The sequence below is a fragment of the Herpailurus yagouaroundi genome, unplaced genomic scaffold (assembly GCF_014898765.1).
Source record: "Herpailurus yagouaroundi ecotype Mexico unplaced genomic scaffold, PumYag 181, whole genome shotgun sequence".
Classification (NCBI taxonomy): domain Eukaryota; kingdom Metazoa; phylum Chordata; class Mammalia; order Carnivora; family Felidae; genus Herpailurus; species Herpailurus yagouaroundi.
Genome location: NW_024412412.1, coordinates 17,564,012 through 17,587,780, shown reverse-complemented (window position 1 = coordinate 17,587,780; position 23,769 = coordinate 17,564,012). Strand labels below are relative to the sequence as shown.

The 23,769-nt window shown below is 38.7% G+C and overlaps 1 long non-coding RNA gene and 1 other non-coding gene across 2 annotated transcripts in view; both read left to right on the top strand.

Annotated features, from left to right (window-relative positions):
• Positions 1-23,769, top strand: part of LOC121039716 (uncharacterized) — a 125,662-nt gene that overhangs the window by 34,102 nt on the left and 67,791 nt on the right. The gene's annotated exons all lie outside the window — the stretch shown is intronic.
• LOC121040027 (U6 spliceosomal RNA) lies at positions 9,667-9,769 on the top strand. Its single transcript, XR_005795096.1, has one exon. It is a non-coding gene; the product is annotated as a U6 spliceosomal RNA (small nuclear RNA).

Here is a 23,769-nt window from a genome sequence, read left to right as displayed (position 1 = left end):
TTTAGTGCCTTTTGTGGTGAGTGACTGAACTTCACTTGGCCTTTTCCCTCTTTCCAATGCCGCTCACACACTGTGCTTCTTATCTGAAAGGGGAAAAAACTCTAAGTTGATCTTTGAAACTGCTATTTCATAAAGTTACATATGCCCCTGACAAACTTCCCAACCCTGTACCCCTCGTATTTTCTCAATTCTGTTGTTTTCCAGCACAAAGTCTGAAATAAAAGAGCATGTAGGGGAGATCTTAGGAAAGGAGTGGAGGTGTCTGCAGCAAGAAGTCAACTTTGGCATTTTCCCTCTATACAGAACATCCTGTTCATTAACCCATTCGTTTAATATCTTTTGAGATTTACTAGGTTTAAGGTAGGGAATTACACACATTAGGTGATATAAGGATCGATTAGACACAGTCTTTGTCCTCAAAAATTTAGATTCTAGTAGGTGAGGGAAGATATTTTTAGAATAAAAGTAATAAGTACCTGCTAAGCGCTAAAACCGAATAGAGGAAAAGACCTATGGGAAGCATGTAAGAGGAGATTCTGGTGTTTATTTTATTTTATGAATCAGTAAATTACTTTATGGGGGAAGTCCCATGTGACTTAGGACAGGAAAGCGTGAATTTTCATGGGTAGAGAAAGGGTGGGAGGAAAAGAATTCAAACGAGGAAGAACGATAAACACAATCCCTGACAAAGTCCTTATGGGGACTTTTGTTTGTGCCACGTGTTATTCTCATGCAGGGAACACTGCAAGAGTTTCCCACACCAGTGATGCTCCCTGAAACATTTATGCCTTTTATTTTTCCTCCTTGTTCCAACCCTGACTCCTTGAGAATGCTCTATGGAGTCAAAGAGCATACGAGAGCCTCCACTTGTCCCCCTCAACTCGTCTGCATCAAGTGAAGTGTAAAACCAATTCATTGACCCTTGAGGCTGGAGAATCACATGCATGACAAGGATGTATACAACTTTAGCCCCCAAATGAATTTTCAGAAATATAGACTCTTAGTACTGGAAAGTCACTGAGGCCTTATGAATGCTTTGACAATGTTTGTTTGTTTGTTTGTTTGTTTACATCTACCCGACCCCTGCCTGAATACCTCTAGTGACGTGGAACTCACTATTTCTGAAAAGTCCACGCTTCCTTCTGAAAATCCTCACTACTAGAATTTTATTTTCACGTGTTAAGTAGAAATGTTATCTTCTGCTGCCTTCTGACTTTTCTATCCAGGAGGACTGCTCCCCATAGCGGTGAGGCAAGGTGAGAATTCTCTTCTGCTACAGTGACAGACTCTATTCTCCTTATATAAACTGGCTTCAGGTTTCCCGCTATCGGGCGACACACGTACAAAATGCTTCCTACTCTCCAGCCCATTATTTAGAATATTGGATGGATTATTTTCTGTATTTGCTACTAAATTCCAGTAATCTCAAAAACATTTTCTGGAAATAAAACTCTTACCATTTAGAATGAATCACGAGGAAAGAAAAGAATGCATTCAATTATCTTGGCCAAGAAAAAATAATGCCTTTATAAACCTTTTCTTTTTTAATGACATGTTCCCTTATGGAGGCCGATAGCTTGGGTTTATAGGGTCTTCATTTCAGAATGTTTACAACATGAGCTGGGAAGATGGCAAAGCAGTAATTGAGGAGGCAAGAGTGGCAGTGGTTATTACGCTTTCAGGAATTGTTTACCACAGGCTGGCTGCAGGAGCCTGGTTTGCGAAGGGAGATAATGTTAGCCAGGACTTGGGGGAAAACCACTGATTGTCAAAAGTACTGTTGACTCTTTTATTAAACACAAAAGTAAACCTAAGCTCCGAGACCAAAATCCAGAATGGTTCCAAGTTTTGCTTTGGCTACAGGAACGTGTCTGCATCTCCAAATAAAATTAAAATAAACAGCATTTTTGTTTTCCTCAATGGCTTGACGAGAAAAGCTTGTTTGTTGCCAAATGTTTGCTGAAGGTGAGTCCACACCTATACTATGTCCAAAATGCTCTGGGTGCTTTTAATACCCCCAGCTGGCTAGTGAAATTCCTTTCTCTAAACTTACAAACAAGTTACTGGATACCAAATCTAATGGCCTCTTCGAAACCTATTCTCTTTACTTTTGTAGGTTTGGACGCTCTCTCTTTGAAGATCTAGCCTCTTCTTGAATGTAAACATGCTAAACAGAGCTAGAATAATACAATTCAGAGTTTGAGGATTTATGACACTACTGGATGATGATATTTTTAGAAATCTTTTTATAAAAATTGGTAGATATAAAGGCATATCGCTCATTAGCATTATAGATTTGTTTGTAATATATATCTCAACAGACCATCAGGACTTTATTTTGTAATATGATGTGAGGTAGGCTCATTATTCTCTACATAATGAAACCATTTCTTCTAATATGATTTAACAAATATTCTATTCTTTATGAATGATTTTTTTAATGCCAGCTCAATTCTATATCAAAGTCTCATATATAAAGCACTGGCTGCATACACTCCTTTTTTTTCTTCTTCTTCTTTTCAAAATTTTAAATTTTAAATTCTAGTTACTTAATATACAGTGCAATATTGGTTTCAGGAGTAGAATTCAAGGATTCATCACTCACATAAAATACCCAGGGCTCATCATAACAAGTACCCTCCTTTTTTTTTAATTATTTTTTTTATTGAGAGAGAGAGAGACAGAGAGAGAGACAGAGAGAGAGAGGGTAAAGGACAGAGGGAGAGGGAGACACAGAATCCAAAGCAGGCTCCAGGCTCTGAGCTGTCAGCACAGAACCCAATGTGGGGCTCAAACTCACAAACTGTGAGATCATGACCTGAGCCTAAGTCAGACACTTAACTGACTGAACCACCCAGGTTCCCCAAGTGCCATCCTTTTAAAAAAATATATTTTTGAGATAGATAAAGCGTGTGTGGAGGAGGGACAGAGAGAGAGAGAGAGAGAGAGAGGGAGACAGAAGATCCAAAGCAGGCTTTGTACCGTCAGTCCACAGCCCACCACAGGGCTTGAACTCATGAAACATGAGACTGTGACCTGAACCAAAGTCTGACGCTTCACTGACAGAGCCATCCAGGCTCCCCAACAAGTGCCCTCCTAATACCCATCACCATCTAGCCCATCCCCTGACCACCTCCCCTCCAACAACCCTCAGTTTAAGAGTCTCTTATGGTTTGTTTCCCTGTCTCTTTTTTCTTTTTTTTCCCCCTCCCATAACTTTGACTGCTTTGTTTCTTAAATTCCACTTATGAGTGAAATCATATGGTATTTTTCTTTCTTTGACTTATTTTGCTTAGCATAATATACCCTAGCTCCCTCCACGTCTTTGCCAATAGCAAAATTTCATTCTTACTCTTGGCTGAGTAATATTCCAGTGTGTGTGTGTGTGTGTGTGTGTGTGTGTATGTGTGTATTCCATTATATACACACACACACACACACACATATGGGTATATATGATATATGTGTATATATGATATATATGTATATATCATATATTTCACCTCTTCTTTATCCATTCAACAGTCGATGGACATTAGGACTCTTTCCATAGTTTGGCTGTTGTTAGTAATGCTGCTCTAAACATTGGGGTCATGTGCCCCTTCAAATCTGTATTTTTGTATCCTTTGTGTAAATACCTAGTGCAATTGCTAGATCATAGGGTCGTTCTGTTTGCAACTTTTTGAGAAACCTCCTTACTGTTTTCCAGAGTGGCTGCACCAGTTTGCATTCCCACCAGCACTACAACATGGTTCCCCTTTCTCCACCTCCTCACCAACACCTGTTGTTTCCTGTCTTGTTCATTTTGGGCATTCTGACAGGTGTGAGGTGGTATCTTTTGGTGGTTTTGATTTGTATTTCCCTATTGATGAGTGATGTTGAGCATCTTTTCATGTGTCTGTTAGCCTCTGGATGTCTTCTTTGGAAAAAAGTGTCTGTTCATGTCTTCTGTCCATTTCTTAACTGGATTGTTTGTTTATTGGGTGTTGAGTTTGATTAGTTCTTTATAGATTTTGGATGCTAACCCTTTATAAGATATGCTGTTTGCAAATATCTTCTCCCAGTCCATAGGCTGATTTTCATTTTGTTGATTGTTTTCTTTGCTGTGCAAAAGTTTTTATCTTGATGAAATCCCAATATTTCATATTTGCTTTCACTTCCCTTGCCTTCAGCGACATGTCTAGTAAGAAGCTGCCCTGGCCAAGGTCAAAGAGGTGGTTTCCTGTTTTCTCCTCTAGGATTTTGATGGTTTCCTGTCTCACAGTTAGGTCTTTCATTCATTTTGAATTTATTTTTGTGTGTGGTGTAAGGAAGTGTTCTTCTGCATGTTGCTGTCCAGTTTTCCTAACATCACTTGTTGAAGAGACTGTCTTTTTTTTTCCATTAGGTATTCTTTCCTGCTTTGTCAAAGATGAGTTGACCATACAGTTGTGGGTCCATTTCTGGGTTTTCTATTCTGTTCTGTTGATCTATGTGTCCACTTTTTTGTGGCATACCATACTGTCTTGATAACCACAGATTTGCAGTCTAGCTTGAAATCCAGAATTGTGATGCCTCCAGTTTTGTTGTTCTTTTTCAGGACTCCTTTGACTATTTGGGGTCTTTTGTGGTTCCATACAAACTTTAGGATTCTTTGATCTACCTCTGTGAAGGATGCTGGGTGTATTTTGATAGGAATGGTATTAAATGTGTAGGTTGCTTTGGGTAGCATAGACATTTTAACAATGCTTGTTTTTCTGATCCATGAGCATGGAATGCTTTTCCGTTTCTCTGTGTCCTCTTTAATTCTTTTCATAAGTTTTCTGTAGTTTTCAGAGTACAGTTCTTTTACATCTTTGGTTAGGTTTATTCCTAGGTGTCTTATGGGTTTTGGTGCAGTTGTAAATGGGGCTGATTCACTTATTTATTCTTCTGCTGTTTCATTATTGGTGTATAGAAGTGCAACAGACTTATGTACATTGACTGTATATCCTGCAACTTTGCTGAATTCATGTGTTAGTTCTAGCAATTTTTTTGGCAAAATCTTTTGGATTTCCTAATTGGAATAGCCTGTCATCCACAAATAGTGAAAGTTTGACTTCTTCCTTGCCAATTTGGATGTCTTTTATTTCTTTTTGTTGTCTGATTGTTGAGGCTAGGACTTCCAGTAGTATGTTAAATAGCAATGGTAAGAGTGGACATTCCTGTCTTGTTCCTGACCATAGGAAAAGCTCTCAATTTTCCCCATTGTGGATGATCTCAGCTGTGGGTCTTTCATATATGGCCTTTATGATGTTGAGTTAGGTTCCACTGATGCCCACTTTCTTGAGGGTTTTTATCAAGAAATGATGCGTTTTGTCAAATGTTTTTTCTGCATCTATTGAGAGGATCATGTGGTTCTTATCCTTTCTTTTATTAATGTGATGTAGCATGTTGATTGATTTGTGGGTATTGAACCAGCCCTGCACCCAAGGATAAATCCCACTTGATCCATGGTGAATAATTCTTTTAATGTATTGTTGGATCTGGTTTGCTAGTATCTTATTGAGAATTTTTGCATCCATGTTCATCAGGGAAATTGGCGTGTAGTTCTCCTTTTTAGTGGGGTCTTTGGTTTTGGAATCAAGGTAATGCTGGCCTTGTAGAATGACTTTGGAAGTTTTCCTTCCATTTCTATTTTTTGGAGCAGCTTCAAAAGAATTGGTATTAACTCTTCTTTAAATGTCTGGTAGAATTCCCCTGGGAAGCTGTCCGGCCCTGGACTTTTGTTTATTGGAAGATTTTTGATTACAGATTCAATTTCTTTACTGGTTATGGGTCTGTTCAAATTTTCTGTCTCTTCTTGTTTCAGTTTTGGTAGTTTATATGTTTCTAACAATTTTTCCATTTCTTCCAGATTTCCCAGTTTGTTGGCATATAATTTTTCATAATATTCTCTTATGATTGTGTTTCTGTTGTGTTGGTTGTGACCTAACCTCTTTTGTTTAGGACTTTGAGTCCATTTTCTTTTCTTCTTGATCAGTCTGGCTATGGGTATATCAATTTTATTAATTATTTCAAAGAACCATCTCTTGGTTTCATTGGTACGTTCTACTGTTTTGCTGTTGTTTCTCTTTCATTTATTTCTGCTCTAGTCCTTATTATTTTCCTTCTTCTGGCTTTAGGCTTTATTTGCTGTTCCTTTTCTATCTCATTTAGGTTTAATGTTAGGTTGTATATTTGAGACTTTTCTTGCTTCTTCAGTTAGGACTGTATTGCAATATATTTCCCTCTTAGGACTGCCTTTACTGAATCCCAAAAGGTTTAGACTGTCATGTTTTCATTTTCAATTGCTTCCATGTACTTTTTAATTTCTTTTTTAATTTCCTGGTTAACCCATTCATTCTTTTGTAGGATGTTATTTAACCTCCATGTATTTGTGGTCTTTCCAAATTTTTTCTTGTGGCTCAGTTCAAGTTTCATAAGCTTGTGGTCTGAACAAATGTATGGAATTATCTCATTCTTTTTGTACTTGTTGAGAGCTGATTTGTTACCCCATATGTGATCTGTTTTGGAGAATGTTCCTTGTGCACTTGAAAAGAATGTGTATTCTGTTGCTTTAAGATGAAGTGTTTTAAATATATCTGTTATGTCCATCTTGTTCAGTGTGTCGTTCAAAGCTATTGTTTTCCTTGTTGATTTTCTGCTTAGATGATCTGCCCATTGCTGTAAATGGGGTGTGAAAGTACCCTATGATTATTTTATTATTATCAATGGGTGGGTTTCTTTATGTTTGTTATTAGTTGATATATATATTTGGGTTCTTTCAAGTTGGGGACATAAATATTTAAAATTGTTACGTCTTGATGGGTAGACCCCTTAATTATGATATAATGATGTTCTTCATTTCTTCTTACAGTCTTTGTTTTAAAAATCTAGTTTTTCTGATATAAGTATGGCTATTTTGGCTTTCTTTTGATGTCCATTAACATGATAAATGAATCTCTATTCCCTCACTTTCAATCTGCAGGTGTCTTTAGGTCTTAAAATGAGTTTCTTGTAGGCAACATATAGATGGTTCTTAGTTTTTAAACATTCTATTACCCTATGTCTTTTGATCGGGGCATTTAGTCCATTTACATTCACAGTAATTATTGAAAGATATAAATTTACTGCCCCTGTATTACCTAAAAAAGCTGTTGTTTCTGATGATGTTCTCTGTTACTTTCTAGCCTTTGTTGCTTTTGGTCTTTTTTCACCACTCAAATAATCCCCTTTAATATTTCTTGTAGTGCTCATTTAGTGGTCATGAACTCCTTTAATTTTTGTTTTAGAAAATCTTTCTCTCTCCTTATATTCTGAATGATAGCTTTGCTGGAATGAGTGTTCTTGGCTACAGATTTTTTTCCTTTTAGCACTTTGAATTTATGATGCCACTCCCCTCTGCCTTTCAGAATTTCTGCTGAAATATCAGTTGATAGCCTTATGGGGTTTCCCTATAACTGTTTTCTTTTTCTTGCTGCTTTTTTCCTTAAGTTTATTTATCTTTGAGGAGAGAGAGAGAGAGGGAGGGAGGGAGGGAGGGAGAGAGAATGAATGAGAATGAGCTGGGGAGGGGCAGAGACACAGGGAGAAAGGGAGAATCCCAACACGCTCCACATGGCCAGCACAGAGCCCAATGCAGGGCTCAAACCCACAAACGTGAGATCATGACCTGAGCTGAAATCAAGAGCTGGATGCAGAACTGACTGGGCCATTCAGGTGCCCTTTCTTGTTACTTTTAAAATTCTCTCCTTATCACTACTTTTATCCATTTTAATTACTGTGTGTCTTGGTGTGGACCTCCTTGGGTTGATTTTGTTAGGGGCTCTCTGTGCCTCCTAGATCTGAATTTCTGTTTCCTTCCCCAGATTCAGGAAGTTCTCAGTTATTATTTCTTCAAGTAAGTTTTCATTTCCCCCTTTTCTCTCAATCTTCTCCTTCTGGGATCTCTGTAATGTGACTGTTATTATTCTTAATGGAGTCACTGAGTTCCCTGTGTCTATTCTCATTTTGTGTATTGTTTTTCTCCCACCTGCTCAGCTGTTTACTTTTCATTACTGTCTTCTCCAGGTCACTGATTTGTTCTTCTGCTTCCTCTAGTTTGCTATTTATTCTGTCTAGTCTATTTTTTATTTCAATTGTTGTGTTCTTCATCTCTGATTGGTTCTTTTTTTATCTCTTTGGTAAGGGTCTCACTGCCTCCACTCTCTTCTCAAGTCAAATGAGTAGCTTTATGATCATTAGTTTTAAAAAAAAGGAGGTTAGAGTGAGAGAGAGCAAAAGCATAAGAGACTCTTAAAAACTGAGAACAAACTGAGGGTTGATGGGGGTGGGAGGGAGGGGAGGGTGGGTGATGGGTATTAAGGAGGGCACCTTTTGGGATGAGCACTGGGTGTTGTATGGAAACCAATTTGACAATAAACTTCATATATTGAAAAAAAATTCTCTATTGGATATATTACTTGTCTCTGTTTTGCTTAGGTCTCGTGCTGTAATTTTGTCCTGTTCTTTCATCTGGGACACATTCCTCTGTCTCCTCACTGTGTCTAGCTAGCTCTCTGTTAGGAAAGTCAACCATGTCTCCTGTTTTTGAAATAGTGGGGTACACACTTTTAACAAGGTGGTACTGTTCGTCTGCCCAAGGGGAGGCAGAGGCCACTCCACAAAGTGTGGGAGGGTAAGGCATGTGGTTTTGAAAAGGTATGCATGTCCTCCAGCAGGAGGTGACCAGCCACTATCATCACCAAGGAGACCAAGGCACTGCAATTGCACAGTTAGGAGATGCAGTGTTGGTAGGGTTCATGCCAGTCTTCTGGGGAAAGGGACCTACATTGCTGGGGCTGAGACAGGTCAGACTGGAGGGTGCAGAGTGCAGCATAAGCAAGTTAAGTACTGAATGCCTGAACTACACTGGATCCCACAGATGGTCAGATGTTTATGTTGCAGACAGGGGAGGGTATTGGCACTTGCCATCTCCTTTGTTTTTGGAAGAGTTTCCCAGGGATCTGTGTCCCGGTGGGACATGCTCTGTGATTAGTATATAACTCTCCCTCCAGTATGCTCCAGGCATCTTTCAAACTGCTGCCTTTATGCTGTGGGCTGATTTTTGTGCTGTCTTTTTGGAGATGGGGATTCCATTTCCTATCACCCTCCCAGCTGTCCCAGGGCCAAGTCCACTGATTTTTAAAGTTCCAGGCTATAAGTTCCGCTGGTTATAAGAACTTACAAAATTCAGCCCCTCTGTTTTTCAAAGCCAAATGTTATGGGATTTGTCTTCTCTGTGTAGGCTTCCTGGCATGATAGGCTGTTTTTCTCACCTCCCTTGGCCTCTGGGTCTCTCCTTCCAGTAGACAGACCCACAGGTCCATTTAGCTTCCCCCACCTCTGCCCTTTCTACCCTCTTTGATATGATTTCTTTTCTATATTTAATTGTTGGAGTTGGTTCTGCCAGTCTTTGGGTTTTTTACCCCTTGGGTTTTTTTCCCCTTTGGGTTTTTTTCCCCTTGGATTCATATCATACTGATATGAATGTTATCTAGTTGTATCCATGGGAAGATAGGACCTTAGGGTCCTCCCATTCCACCATCTTTCTCCAGAAGTTCACAACATTCTACAATTTGAGATCACTAGTAAGCACATCCAGTCTTCAAGAAATTTAAATAGGCCAGCAATTTAAAAAGTTAGCTTAAAAAATTGAAACAATGCAGAGAGGATTAATGTGGCCCCTGACAAGGATGACACGGAAATTGGTGAAGCATTAAAAAAAAAAGTTTAATATAGTACTAAGAATTTAAAAAATCTAAGACATTCCTTACTTTTAGTAAACTTCATATAATTTTTCTGAATATGCAAAGATGACATGACTGGGAACTAACCCATTTTATGTAACCTTATATTTCATTTTCCAGAGTCACATATTTTTGTTTTTGATGGAGGGGAATTGGAGCAATCAGCTCCTCACATAACCCCTAATGGTTTCTACCCACTGATATTCATACCTTCATGTAATCTCTTTCATTGAGTCTGGGTAGGATATGACTTGCTTCTAATGAATAAAATATGGCAAAGGTGATGGATATCACTTCCACAGTTATGTTGTATTATATGAGACTCTGTCTTTGCAGACTGGACTGAAGTCCATCTTTGTGGGCTTGATGAATTAATGACTATTTAGGAGAAGCCACATGGCAAGGAACTGTAAGCAACATCTAGGACTTGAGGGTACCCTTCACCTGACAACCAGTGAAAAGCCAAGGAATGCCATCCAGTCATAGAGCCTCAAGAAAATTATGCCAATAATCTGAATGACCCTGGAAGCAAATCTTCCCCAGCCAAGCCTCCAGATGACATTAAAGCCCAGCCAAGTCCTTGGACCTCTGAGCAGGGGACTCAGATAATCTCTGCCCAGACTTCTGACCCACAGAAACAGATAATAAATGTGTGCTCTTCTAAGTTGCTAATTTTGTGATGATTTCTTATGCAATGATAGAAATTGCATATATACAGATGTGATAAATGAATGAGACAAAAATTGAGGTATTTATTTAATTTTTTTAGCATAGAGAGTCCTAAACACAGAAGACAGTCTTATGATCTGTTGAAATGAATATGATAATAGGGACTGTAGAGAATTATGCAATTTGCTGATCCAAAATGAAAGTGAACTGCTTGACTTCGATGGACTTCAAAATTGGAATGCATTGAAAGCTGTTCACACATAAAGATGACTCTTGATCACTGGTATTTGATAAAAGCCCTTTAAAGTACATCCATATAAAAGAGACAGATAGTACAATAAATATTGGAGGGTGGGGTAGGCCAAGGCTTTACTGAAATTTTCTCCATAAAAGTCCGTGAATTGTAGGGGAGCTTGGGTCACTCAGTCAGTTAAGCATCCGACTTGGGCTCAGGTCATTGTCTCATGGTTTGTAGATTCAAGCCCCATGTCGGGCTCTCTGCTCACAGCTCAGAACCTGGAGCCTGCTTCGGATTCTGTGTCTCCCTCTCTCTCTGCAAAATTATAAAATAAGTTTGTTTCATTTTTAATAAAAATTAAGTTAAATTGTGTTCTAAGAATAAAAATTAATCAAATAATAGCAGATTGGACTTTTATTTTTCCTCATGATATTTATTATATTCTAGAGGTATCGGATTTCCTACTTCCCATTTGAGTTTTTTGTTTTGTTTTGTTTTGTGTTTTTTTTAAATATGAAATTTCTTGTCAAATTGGTTTCCATACAACACCCAGTGCTCATCCCAAAAGGTGCCCTCCTCAGTACCCATCACCCACCCTCCCCTCCTTTCCACCCCCTATCAACCCTCAGTTTGTTCTCAGTTTTTAAGAGTCTCTTATGGTTTGCCTCCCTCCCTTTTTTTTCCCCCTTCTCCTCTCCCATGGTCTTCTCTTAAGTTTCTCAGGATCCACATGAGAGCGAAAATATATGGCATCTGTCTTTCTCTGTATGACTTATTTCACTTAGCATCACACTCTCCAGTTCCATCCACGTTGCTACAAAGGGCCATATTTCATTCTTTCTTATTGCCACGTAGTATTCCATTGTGTATATAAACCACAATTTCTTTATTCATTCATCAGTTGATGGACATTTAGGCTCTTTCCATAATTTGGCTATTGTTGAAAGTGCTGCTATAAACATTGGGGTGCAAGTGCCCTTATGCATCAGCACTCCTGTATCCCTTGGGTAAATTCCTAGCAGTGCTATTGCTGGGTCATAGGGTAGGTCTATTTTTAACTTTTTGAGGAACCTCCACCCTGTTTTCCAGAGCAGCTGCACCAGTTTGCATTCCCACCAACAGTGCAAGAGGGTTCCCATTTCTCCACATTCTTGCCAGCATCTATAGTCTCCTGATTTGTTCATTTTAGCCACTCTGACTGGCGTGAGGTGATATCTGAGTGTGGTTTTGATTTGTATTTCCCTGATGAGGAGTGACGTTAAGCATCTTTTCATGTGGCTGTTGGCCATCTGGATGTCTTCTTTACAGAAGTGTCTATTCATGTTTTCTGCCCATTTATTCACTGGATTCTTTGCTTTTCGGGTGTGGAGTTTGGTGAGCTCTTTATAGATTTTGGAGACTAGCCCTTTGTCCGATATGTCATTTGCAAATATCTTTTCCCATTCCGTTGGTTGCCTTTTAGTTTTGTTGTTTCCTTTCCTTTGCAGAAGTTTTTTATCTTCATGAGGTCCCAATAGTACATTTTTGCTTTTAATTCCCTTGCCTTTGGGGATGTGTCAAGTAAGAAATTTGCTGCGGCTGAGGTCAGAGAGGTTTTTTTCCTGCTTTCTCCTCTAGGGTTTTGATGGTTTCCTGTCTCACATTCAGGTCCTTTATCCATTTTGAGTTTGTTTTTGTGAATGGTGTGAGAAAGTAGTCTAGTTTCATCCTTCTGCATGTTGTTGTCCAGTTCTCCCAGCACCATTTGTTGAAGAGACTGTCTTTTTTCCATTGGATATTCTTTCTTGCTCTGTCAAAGATCAGTTGGCCATACTTTTGTGGGTCTAGTTCTGGGGTTTCTATTCTATTCCATTGGTCTATGTGTCTGTTTTTGTGCCAATACCATACTGTCTTGATGATTACAGCTTCGTAATAGAGGCTAAAGTCTGGGATTGTGATGCCTCCTACTTTGGTCTTCTTCTTCAAAATTACTTTGGCTATTTGGGGCCTTTTATGGTTCCATACAAATTTTAGGATTGCTTGTTCTAGCTTCGAGAAGAATGCTGGTGCAATTTTGATTGGGATTGCATTGAATGTGTAGATAGCTTTGGGTAGTATTGACATTTTAACAATATTTATTCTTCCAAACTATGAGCATGGAATGTTTTTCCATTTCTTTATATTTTCTTCCATTTCCTTCATAAGCTTTCTATAGTTTTCATCATACAGATCTTTTACATCTTTGGTTAGGTTTATTCCTAGGTATTTTATGCTTCTTGGTGCAATTGTGAATGGGATCAGTTTATTTGTCTTTCTGTTGTTTCATTATTAGGTATAAGAATGCAACTGATTTCTGTACATTGATTTGGTATCCTGCAACTTTGCTGAATTCATGTATCAGTTCTAGCAGACTTTTGGTGGAGTCTATCGCATTTTCCATGTATAATATCATGTCATGTGCAAAAGTGAAAGGTTGACTTCATCTTTGCCAATTTTGATGCCTTTGATTCCCTTTTGTTGTCTGATTGCCGATGCTAGAACTTCCAACACTGTGTTAAACAACAGTGGTGAGAGTGGACATCCCTGTAGTGTTGCTGATCTCAGGTAGAAAGCTCTCAGTTTTTCCCCATTGAGGATGATATTAGCTGTGGGCTTTTCATAAATGGCTTTTATGATGTTTAAGTATGTTCCTTCTATCCCGACTTTCTCGAGGGTTTTTATTAAGAAAGGATGCTGAATTTTGTCAAATGCTTTTTCTGCATCAGTAAGATCATATGGTTCTTATCTTTTCTTTTATTAATGTGCTGTATCACATTGATTGATTTGCAAATGTTGAACCAACCCTGCAGCCCAGGAACGAATCCCACTTGATCATGGTGAATAATTCTTTTTATATGCTGTTGAATTCGATTTGCTAGTATCTTATTGAGAATTTTTACATCCATATTCATCAAGGATATTGGCCTTTAGTTCTCTTTTTTTTTACTGGGTCTCTGTCTGGTTTAGGAATCAAAGTAATACTTGCTTCATAGAATGAGTCTGGAAGTTTTCCTTCCCTTTCTATTTTTTTGGACTAGCTTGAGAAAGATAGGTATGATCTCTGCTTTAAATGTCTGGTAGAATTCCCCAGGGAAGCTACCTGGTCCTGGACTCTTCATTTGTTGGGAGATTTTTGATAACTTATTCAATTTCTTTGCTGGTTATGGGTCTGTTCAAGTTTTCTATTTCTTCCTATTTGAGTTTTGGAAGTGTGTGGGTGCTTAGGAATTTGTCCATTTCTTCCAGGTTGTCCAGTTTTGGCATATAATTTTTCATAGTATTCCCTGATAATTGCTTGTATTTCTGAGGGATTGGTTGTAATAATTCCATTTTCATTCCTCATTTTATCTATTTGGGTCCTCTCCCTTTTCTCCCAGGCTTCTTGAGAAGCCTGGCTAGAGGTTTATCAATATTGTTTATTTTTTCAGAAAACCAACTCTTGGTTTCATTGATTTGCTCTACAGTTTTTTTATATTCTATATTGTTTATTTCTGCTCTGATCTTTATTATTTGTCTTCTGATGGATTTGGGGTGTCTTTGCTGTTCTGCTTCTATTTCTTTTAGGTGTGCTGTTAGATTTTGTATTTGGAATTTTTCTTGTTTCTTGAGATAGGCCTGGATTGCAATGTATTTTCCTCTCAGGACTGCCTTCACTGCATCCCAAAGCATTTGGATTGTTGTATTTTTATTTTCATTTGTTTCCATATATTTTTAAATTTCTTCTCTAATTGCCTGGTTGACCCATTCATTCTTTAGTAGGGTGTTCTTTAACCTCCATGCTTTTGGAGGTTTTCCAGACTTTTTCCTGTGGTTGATTTCAAGCTTCATAGCATTGTGGTCTGAAAGTATGCATGGTATGATCTCAATTCTTGTATACTTATGAAGGGCTATTTTATGACCCAGTAAGTTATCTATCTTGGAGAATGTTCCATGTGCACTTGAAAAGAAAGTATATTCTGTTGTTTTGGGATGCAGAGTTCTAAATATATCTGTCAAGTCCATCTGATCCAATGTATCATTCAGGGCCCTTGTTTCGTTATTGATCCTGTGTCTAGATGATCTATCCATTGTTGTAAGTGGAGTATTAAAGTTTCCTGCAATTACTACATTCTTATCAATAAGGTTGCTTATATTTGTGATTAATTGTTTTATATATTTGGGAGCTCCCATATTCGGCGCATAGACATTTATTATTGTTAGCTCTTCCTGATGGATAGACCCTGTAATTATTATATAATGCCCTTCTTCATCTCTTGTTACAGCCTTTAATTTAAAGTCTAGTTTGTCTGGTATAAGTATGGCTACTCCAGCTTTCTTTTGAGTTCCAGTAGCGTGATAGGTAGTTCTCCATCCCCTCACTTTCAATCTGAAGGTGTCCTCAGGTCTAAAATGAGTCTCTTGTAGACAGCAAATAGATGGGTCTTGTTTTTTTATCCATTCTGATACCCTATGTCTTTTGGTTGGAGCATTTAGTCCATTTACATTCAGTGTTACTAAAGAAAGATATGGGTTTAGAGTCATTGTGACGTCTGTAGTTTTCATGCTTGTAGTGATGTCTGTGGTACTTTGTGGTCCTTGCAACATTTCACTCACAGAATCCCCCTTACGATCTCTTGTAGGGCTGGTTTAGTGGTGACGAATTCCTTCAGTTTTTGCTTGTTTGGGAAGATCTTTATCTCTCCTTCTATTCTGAATGACAGACTTGCTGGATAAAGGATTCTCAGATGCATGTTTTTTTCTGTTCATCACATTGAAGATTTCCTACCATTCCTTTCTGGCCTGCCAAGTTTCAGTAGATAGATCTGTCACTAGTCTTATCGGTCTCCCTTTATATGTTAGAGCGTGTTTATCCCTAGCTGCTTTCAGAATTTTCTCTTTGTCCTTGTATTTTGCCAGTTTCACTATGATATGTCATGCAGAAGATCGATTCAAGTTCCGTCTGAAGGGAGTTCTCTGTGCCTCTTGGATTTCAGTGCCTTTTTTCTTCCCCAGATCAGGGAAGCTCTCAGCTATGATTTGTTCAAGAATACCTTCATCCCCTTTTACTCTCTCTTCCTCCTCTGGAATCCCTATTATACAGATATTGTTCCGTTTCATTGCATCACTTAGTTCTCTAATTCTCCCCTCATACTCCTGGATTTTTTTTATCTCTCTTTTTCTCAGCTTCCTCTTTTTCTATAATTTTATCTTCTAATTCACCTATTCTCTCCTCTGCCTCTTCAATCCGAGCTGTAGTCGCCTCCATTTTATTTTGCACCTCATTTATAGCATTTTTTAGCTCCTCTTGACTGTTTCTTAGTCCCTTGATCTCTGTAGCAATAGATTCTCTGCTGTCCTCTATACTTTTTTCAAGCACAGTGATTAATTTTATGACTTATTTTAAATTCATGTTCCGTTATATTGCTTAAATCGTTTTTGATCAATTCGTTAACTGTCTCTACTTCCTGGAATTTCTTTTGAGGAGAATTCTTCCGTTTCGTCATTTTGGACAGTCCCTGGAGTGGTGCGGAACTGCAGAGCTCTTCCCCTATTATGTCTGGAGTAACTTGTGTTGGTGGGCGGGGCTGCAGTCAGACCTGCCCCCAGCCCACTGCTGGGGCCAAAGTCAGACTGGTGTGTATCTTATCTTCCCCTCTCCCAGGGGCAGGACTCACTGTGGAGTGGTGTGGCCCCTTTCTGGGCTACTTGCACACTGCCAGGCTTGTGGTACTGCTTCTATGGGATCTGGCATATAAGCCAGGGTGGATCTGCAAGGTGCACAGGGGCAAGAGGGGCAGGCTTAGCTCACTTTGCCTTTGGTGGTCCACTGTGGGAGGGGCCCTGCAGCACTAGGAGGGAGGCAGGCATACCCGTCAGAAGGATGGATCCACAGGAACACAGCATTGGGTGTTTGCGGAGTGCAAGCAAGTTCCATGACGGGAACTGGTTCCCTTTGGGATTTTGGCTGGGGGATGGGCAAGGGAGATGGTGCTTTCCAGCACCTTTGTTCCCCAGCCCAGCTGAGCTCTATCTTCCGGGGCTCAACAACTCTCCCTCCCATTGTCTACCCCTCTCGGAGCAGAGCTGTTGACTTATAACATTCCAGATGTTAATTCCCACTGGCTGTCAGAACTCATGGAGTCTGGAGCTTCCGCCTTTGCAAGTCAGACTCGGGGGCTCTGCCTTGCTGGATGGGCTGGCTGCCCCTCCACCGCCCCGGCTCCCTCCTGCCAATCCGTGGAGCGCGCACCGCCTCTCCGCCCTTCCTACCCTCTTCCGTGGGCCTCTTGTCTACACTTGGCTCTGGAGAGTCTGTTCTGCTAGTCTTCTGGCGGTTTTCTGGGTTATTTAGGCAGGTGTGGGTGGAATCTAAGTGATTAGCAGGATGTGGAGAGCCCGGCGTCCTCCTACACAGCCCTCTTCTCTCTTTAGTCCCCATTTGAGTTTAAAGCAAAATTTAAATATTTATAATTTTTAAAATAATTTCTAGGTTTTATCTACTTTCCCCATAATCTTTCTTAATTTTTTAGTGGTTAAGCCATTCTATTTTATTTACTACTATTTGTTAGCTTTGTTTCCTTTCCTTTTCTTTCATTCTTAGCTCATCTAGACTGCTAGTCTTTCATTTGTCATTGAGTTTGTTGTGACCTGAGCAATCCTTTCGCCGTTATTGGCCACATGAAATATTGCATCTTTTATAATATTCACCCTTTCATTTTACAGAAGTTTTATATTATTTTTCCATTGTATTGTTGAATATCGAACAATTTTCAAAACCACTCCCTGTCTCATGGCAAAGACAGATTGTAATATTAAATCTTAAATGTGAAATCTGCAAGTGCAAAGATTTGTCTGCTTTGTCTATAATAGTCTCTTGCGAGGTCTTAATGCAAAAACTTTGATTTTTACTGTGAAATCTGATTTGCCTTCTATTTCTAGCCTCATTTGGCCCACAGTTTCCTCTTCTTTTTATCTCTAAGAAGATAACTCTAGTCTAAATGCGCAGATAAAAGTCCATGAACTAGACTTTCTTGCAGGAACTCATAATTGGGGGAGATTACTTGGTACCTTCTTGTACTTTCAACCCATCTTATGGAGTGGCTTCTGTGAACCAAGAGAGAAGGAAAAGCTTCAGTCCTTTATTTTCAAGTGCTAACTAATTAAAACCAACAAATGTGCATATGTATCTATTTGTTGTCTCTTGATGTTATAGTTCAGATGTATTATACCTGTAAATCCATCAAGGTAAATTAATACATGGTGAATACAAAGTTATTCATCTTTCCTCTGCAGTCTTTCCCTTTGTCTCATTTCCACATGTACTATCTTATCTACTCTTATCTGCACAGTGTCTGGTACAGAATAGCTTCATAATAAATGGCCATTGAGTAGAAGAGTCACATCCCCAAGCAAGAAACCTAGTAATACTTTTTTAAGTTTTAAAATACAAAATTATGTGTAAATGTGGATAGTACTAAACTTCATGCTATCTTGATCAAATGCAAATGTAAGTATAAGAAAGACAAGGACTTTAGGGAAAATTTTCACTTTACACTGTGTTGAAGCAGGTCAATGTGGCATAACTGTGGGCTCCATTAGCATTTAGCAGGCAAATGACTGGCATACACATGGAATCAAAGTCCCTTTGTTTTCCTGACATAGACATGATTTTCTGATGATCAAGTATGAGCAATGACAAGGCAAAGTTGGTTGCCATTTGAAATATTTGGCTGTAGGGGCGCCTGGGTGGCGCAGTCGGTTAAGCGTCCGACTTCAGCCAGGTCACGATCTCGCGGTCTGGGAGTTCGAGCCCCACGTCAGGCTCTGGGCTGATGGCTCAGAGCCTGGAGCCTGTTTCCGATTCTGTGTCTCCCTGTCTCTCTGCCCCTCCCCCGTTCATGCTCTGTCTCTCTCTGTCCCAAAAATAAATAAAAAACGTTGAAAAAAAATTAAAAAAAAAAAAAGAAATATTTGGCTGTAGCTCTGGGAGAAATCCAAGGCTTTCTAATAGATAAACTTACAGTATATACAGTTGATTAGTTTCCCTGATTAGAACACTGATTAATGAGGCTCAAATTAGAATCTGAATTCCTGTGGAGATCAAATTATCTTCACTCTATACCATGGCCAACTCTTAACTCCAAACAGCAGTTCAGAGTTGTTGGTCTCACAGTAATCTGAGTGAGAAGGAGCAGTTTTAAATTAAACCTGTCATTAAGACTGGAGGAACAATTACAGTTGTAACAGTTGTCATTCTGGACTATGAAGACTTCTTTTCTGCAATTACAGCTAATCCAAAAGAACAAAGCAAAAACATTAAATAATCTTTTAAGTAAGTAAGGTATTGAGATAGGATTTTTCTTTGTTGTAGTTGAACTGAAAATTCATCCACCAAGGCAGACTGACATCTTTGTTAGAATCTAATTCTAACCCATGAGATTTGCTGCTATGGTAAATAAAATAGATTCTGGTGTCATATACAAAATGAAAATGGCGACTATCAGACAGAATAAATTGCAGAATTGGATCCTAAGCCCAATATATAGAAAGTTTCAGTGTAAAAAAAGAGTTACAATATAATGACTCTTTTTCTTTTTTTGCTTCTATGTAACAATATAATTATGGTCAAATACGTTTCCTCTGTTTTTGTGTTGTTTCTTTGCTTTGTTTTTAGTTCAACTACAAATGAAGCTTTCTCTTCAAATAATCTGAAATCATTAAATTCTAGTTTTAAATTTTTTAATGTTTTATTCGTTTTTGAGAGAGAGCAAATGGGGGAGGGGCAGAGAGGGAGGGAGACACAGAATCCAAAGCAGGCTCCAGGCTCTGAGCTGTCAGCACAGAGCCTGACGTGGGGCTTGAACCCACAAACTATGAGATCATGACCTGAGCTGAAGGCAGATGCTTAGCCTAGACTGAGCCACCCAGGCACCCCAAATTTTAGTTTTTAAGAACAAAGAATATCCCTTGATTTCTTAAGGGCTAATTTTTATTAAGAAAAAAGAATATCCCTTTTTGTCATTGTAAGTTTAAATAGTAAAAATTTAGTTTCACTAAGCCAAGAAAAAAAGCAATATAATGACCAAGTACTTGTCCTTGTTAGACTACTGATATTTTGTCTTTTCCTGGAATATTGACAGGGATATCAAAGATAATTAAACTTTCTAACAAATATAAGCAACGTAGAAAAGCAACTTCAAGAAATTTTTATTATAAAATATTGGAAAGGCAAATGAAAAATATAAGACTTTTAAAGAAAATTCAAATTTTTATAATAAAAAGTCAGTAAAATACTCACTGAAATTTAAAGCTTTACTTTTTTATCACTGATATTTACATATTGTATTTAAATATTGAATTTTTACTGTAAAATAAAGTATGTGATTATTTATTGAATTATTTTCCACATGAATGTTTTGTGATAAGTGGCCGTAGGCTAAAATTGCAATCATTTTTATTAAGAATGAGTTTTCTTTGAAGTTAGCAAATATATATGAGTCCTAATAGAATCTATTATAAATTTTTTTCTAGCCCAGGATCACACATTGCTTTTAGTTTTAAATGTCTCTTTTAGTTTCTTTAATCCAGAATGGGGCATCATTGTGTGTGTGTGTGTGTGTGTGTGTGTGTGTGTGTGTGTGTGTGTGTCTTTCATGGGTTTGAAAGTTTTGAAGAGTGGAGGCCAGTTATTTTAGAGACTGGCCCTCATCTTGGCTTTGTCAGATGTTTCCTCATGATCAGATCTACTTCATGCGTTTTTCACAGGGGTATTAGTATAACTGATGCCGTGTTCTCAGAGCATCATATCAGGAGACACACAAACAAAGAAATAATATAACCATTCTGCTATCTTAATGACTAGTTTCTTTTTTCAATAAATGTACATTTTCCTAAATTTTAATATTTATAAACACAAGTATATGATTTATCTGCTTCCTTTTCCATTTCCAATATTATAGCATTTTTATATCTCTTTATAACTCATAATTTACTTAACCAGTCTCTCATTGGGGATTCAGGTTGTTTCAAATGCTTCACTACACTTCTTATTAAATAAATAAAAACATTATATGCTACATACTGTTGATGTAGTCATTAGGTTCAACTGGACAAAACATTATGGTAATGTAAGTCAAGTTCTTTTCTATTCTCAGATATTTGGCAACCGCTCCCCTATTCTCAACCAATAGACTTACAAATGGAAGCTTTGCAGCAAACGGGATCTGGCAGGGAATGAAGGTGGGACCAACATACATTCATTCCCAATCCTAGAAGATAATTTTAAATGTAAGCCTGTTGACAGTGACCCAGCCATGTCATTTTTGTTCATGGGCCATAGAATGCTTTTGTATATAAATCTGCTTGAGCGAAAATATAATGTAAGTTAGCTTAACTATGCTTAAAATCGTCACTTAAAAATCATTTATTATAGAAAGCTTAAGTATGTATATCCAGAAATTTTACTCATGCCTTCTCCAACTTTTGCACTAGAAAACACCTAAAGGGAACTTTTTGCACACTTACACAAATGGAGAGAGAACAGTGTTTTATATAAGGAAGCTGTGGTGAATGTAACCAAAATACTGTCAAGTGACGAGAAATAGTGTGTTGATGTCCTGCAGTGAAGCCTGACAGGTGCTCCATACAACATGAGATTTTTCTGTTTGCGCCAGCAGTGGATCATTTGGAATATCTCAGAAACTAGAACTTGAATCACAATGCCAGGCATCTTAACATGATGCCAAACTCTTCAGACAAAAAGAGGGAAAGAAGAAGAAGAAGAAAGAAAGAGGGGAGGATATTCGTGATCTCTACAGAGGCTAAGTTGTTGCCTAGGTTCACGGCCATTAATTGTGACTGCGTTTCTAAAACTTTCCAACCATCAGCCTGGTAAAGAGCCTGTCTGAGAATCACCTGCTGTGTGGGATGGAAAGGATTAGCGTGGCTCTCACTGGTTACATCACCGCTTAATTTGGCTCTTCCCTATATCAAGTCAACTCATAATTATCTGCTCTAATGGGCCTCAGAGGGAGGGGTGGGAATGGGGAGCTGTGACACAGATAATACTGAATAGCAAAGCCAGCAAAATATTTTCGATTAGGCTTATGCATATATCATATGCTTAAGAAGGAAGTATGTTTATCTTTCTAATTATGTTTTGCTTAGACTAATTTTTTTAATTCCCATGCCAGTGAAAAAGCTATTTCATATTACACAGATAGAAGAGAAAGCAGCCTAGGTTTTAAAATCTTCAGGGGGCGCCTGGGTGGCGCAGTCGGTTAAGCATCCGACTTCAGCCAGGTCACGATCTCGCGGTCCGTGAGTTCGAGCCCCGCGTCGGGCTCTGGGCTGATGGCTCAGAGCCTGGAGCCTGTTTCCGATTCTGTGTCTCCCTCTCTCTCTGCCCCTTCCCTGTTCATGCTCTGTCTCTCTCTGTCCCAAAAATAAATAAACGTTGAAAAAAAAAATTAAAAAATCTTCAAGATAAAATTCATGAAATTTGTAAACTAAAAATCTGAAACATATTTTTCTGAAAATGTGGCCTCTCTGGTGTCCCTGTGTTCTGGCTCAGGCCTCCATTACATCTTAACCAGACTCCCCATGGCTTTCCCCCTCTCCAGTCTTCCTCCTTTTCAACCCTGTAGCCCAAAGAGAACCCAGTGGCCGTGGAGGGAGTGGGCGCTGGGTTCCTTCCACTGTCCTGACTTCCCATAGTGAGTCAGGTGCTAGGGGAGCAAGAGTGTTCTCTTCCATGTCACCAATAGTCCCTCAAAAATTCCACACTTTGTGTCAAAAGGCCTATGAGTATTTCAACTCATTGGAAGAATAGTTTCAGGTAGTCAGTGAAAATGGCAATGGAAGGGTGGATGAGCTTCAAAAAACTGTGTTGGAGAAAAACATCTACTTTTTTTTGGTTGTTTTTTTTGTTTTCTTTCCTTCCCCCTCTCCCCCACTCTGCCTTTCTGATGTAGTAATCTGAACTCTCCTGTGGCAGGCAATTGACTAGCTCTGTTCATCCAGGAGATAGGGAGTCACTGACCACAAACTTTAAAAAAGCATGGATATAAATACTAAATCCGTTACTTTAGTGGAGGGATTGCTCTACAACACGTCTCCGCACATGTTTAAACCTAGCATCCCTGGCATATAGACTGCATGTCTCATAGCCCCGAAATTACCACTGGCCTTTCCAGTTTAGTCTGTGCCTCTCCCTAACTGCACCAAACACAACAAACTATTTTCCATTCACCAAAGATGGCATGCTTTCTAGTTAATATATTTTAAGTGTTAAAAGAATATGGACTTGTAAGCCTGAATATAGGCTCCAGGCCCATGTCAACCAATGCAATACCTTGGTCAGGGAATCAAAACTTTATTACCATTGGAAATAGGCAGAACTGCTTGTCACCACTCACCCTGACCTTTCAGTCTGTTTCACTGTGAATTAAGGACAGTGCTGTCCCTGGAAATTGCGTAATAATGAAGTACTGCCCCTAAGTTTTTTTTGTATGCACAGTTTACTGGGTCTGTGGTCATAGCTAACATGGAGGAAAAAGATTACTACATTTCTCTCCTCGTGCCCCTTCCCTAGGACAAAGAAAAGAAATGTTTTATTACCAGACCAATTCATATTTTTTCTTTTGTTTTCATTCTAATTCAACAAAACCACTGAATCATCTACAATGTGCTGTGCTCTGAGAGGCATACTGGGTCAGGTGCTTTCAAATTTTTTGACCTAAATCCATAGTAAGAATTACTTTTAATCCTGATCTATTATATGCAAACACTGCTTCCTTTATATAGATATAGATATAGATATAGAGATTTAAGTGCATACAAATATATAAATATGCGTATTTTCTTTATTATATGTGGTGTTCTCTGATACCTTATATTGTTTCCATCCTATTCTTTTTGTTTTTGATGCTTGTTGCAAACCATTACATATCATGCACCAGGCTCTCTGCCTCCACATGATCACTGGGTATAACTTCCTAAAAGGTGCCTGACTATAGCTACTCTGGCTGGTTCTACACGGCTAGTTTGCCTGGTACAGATGAAGAGATCCTGTTCCCA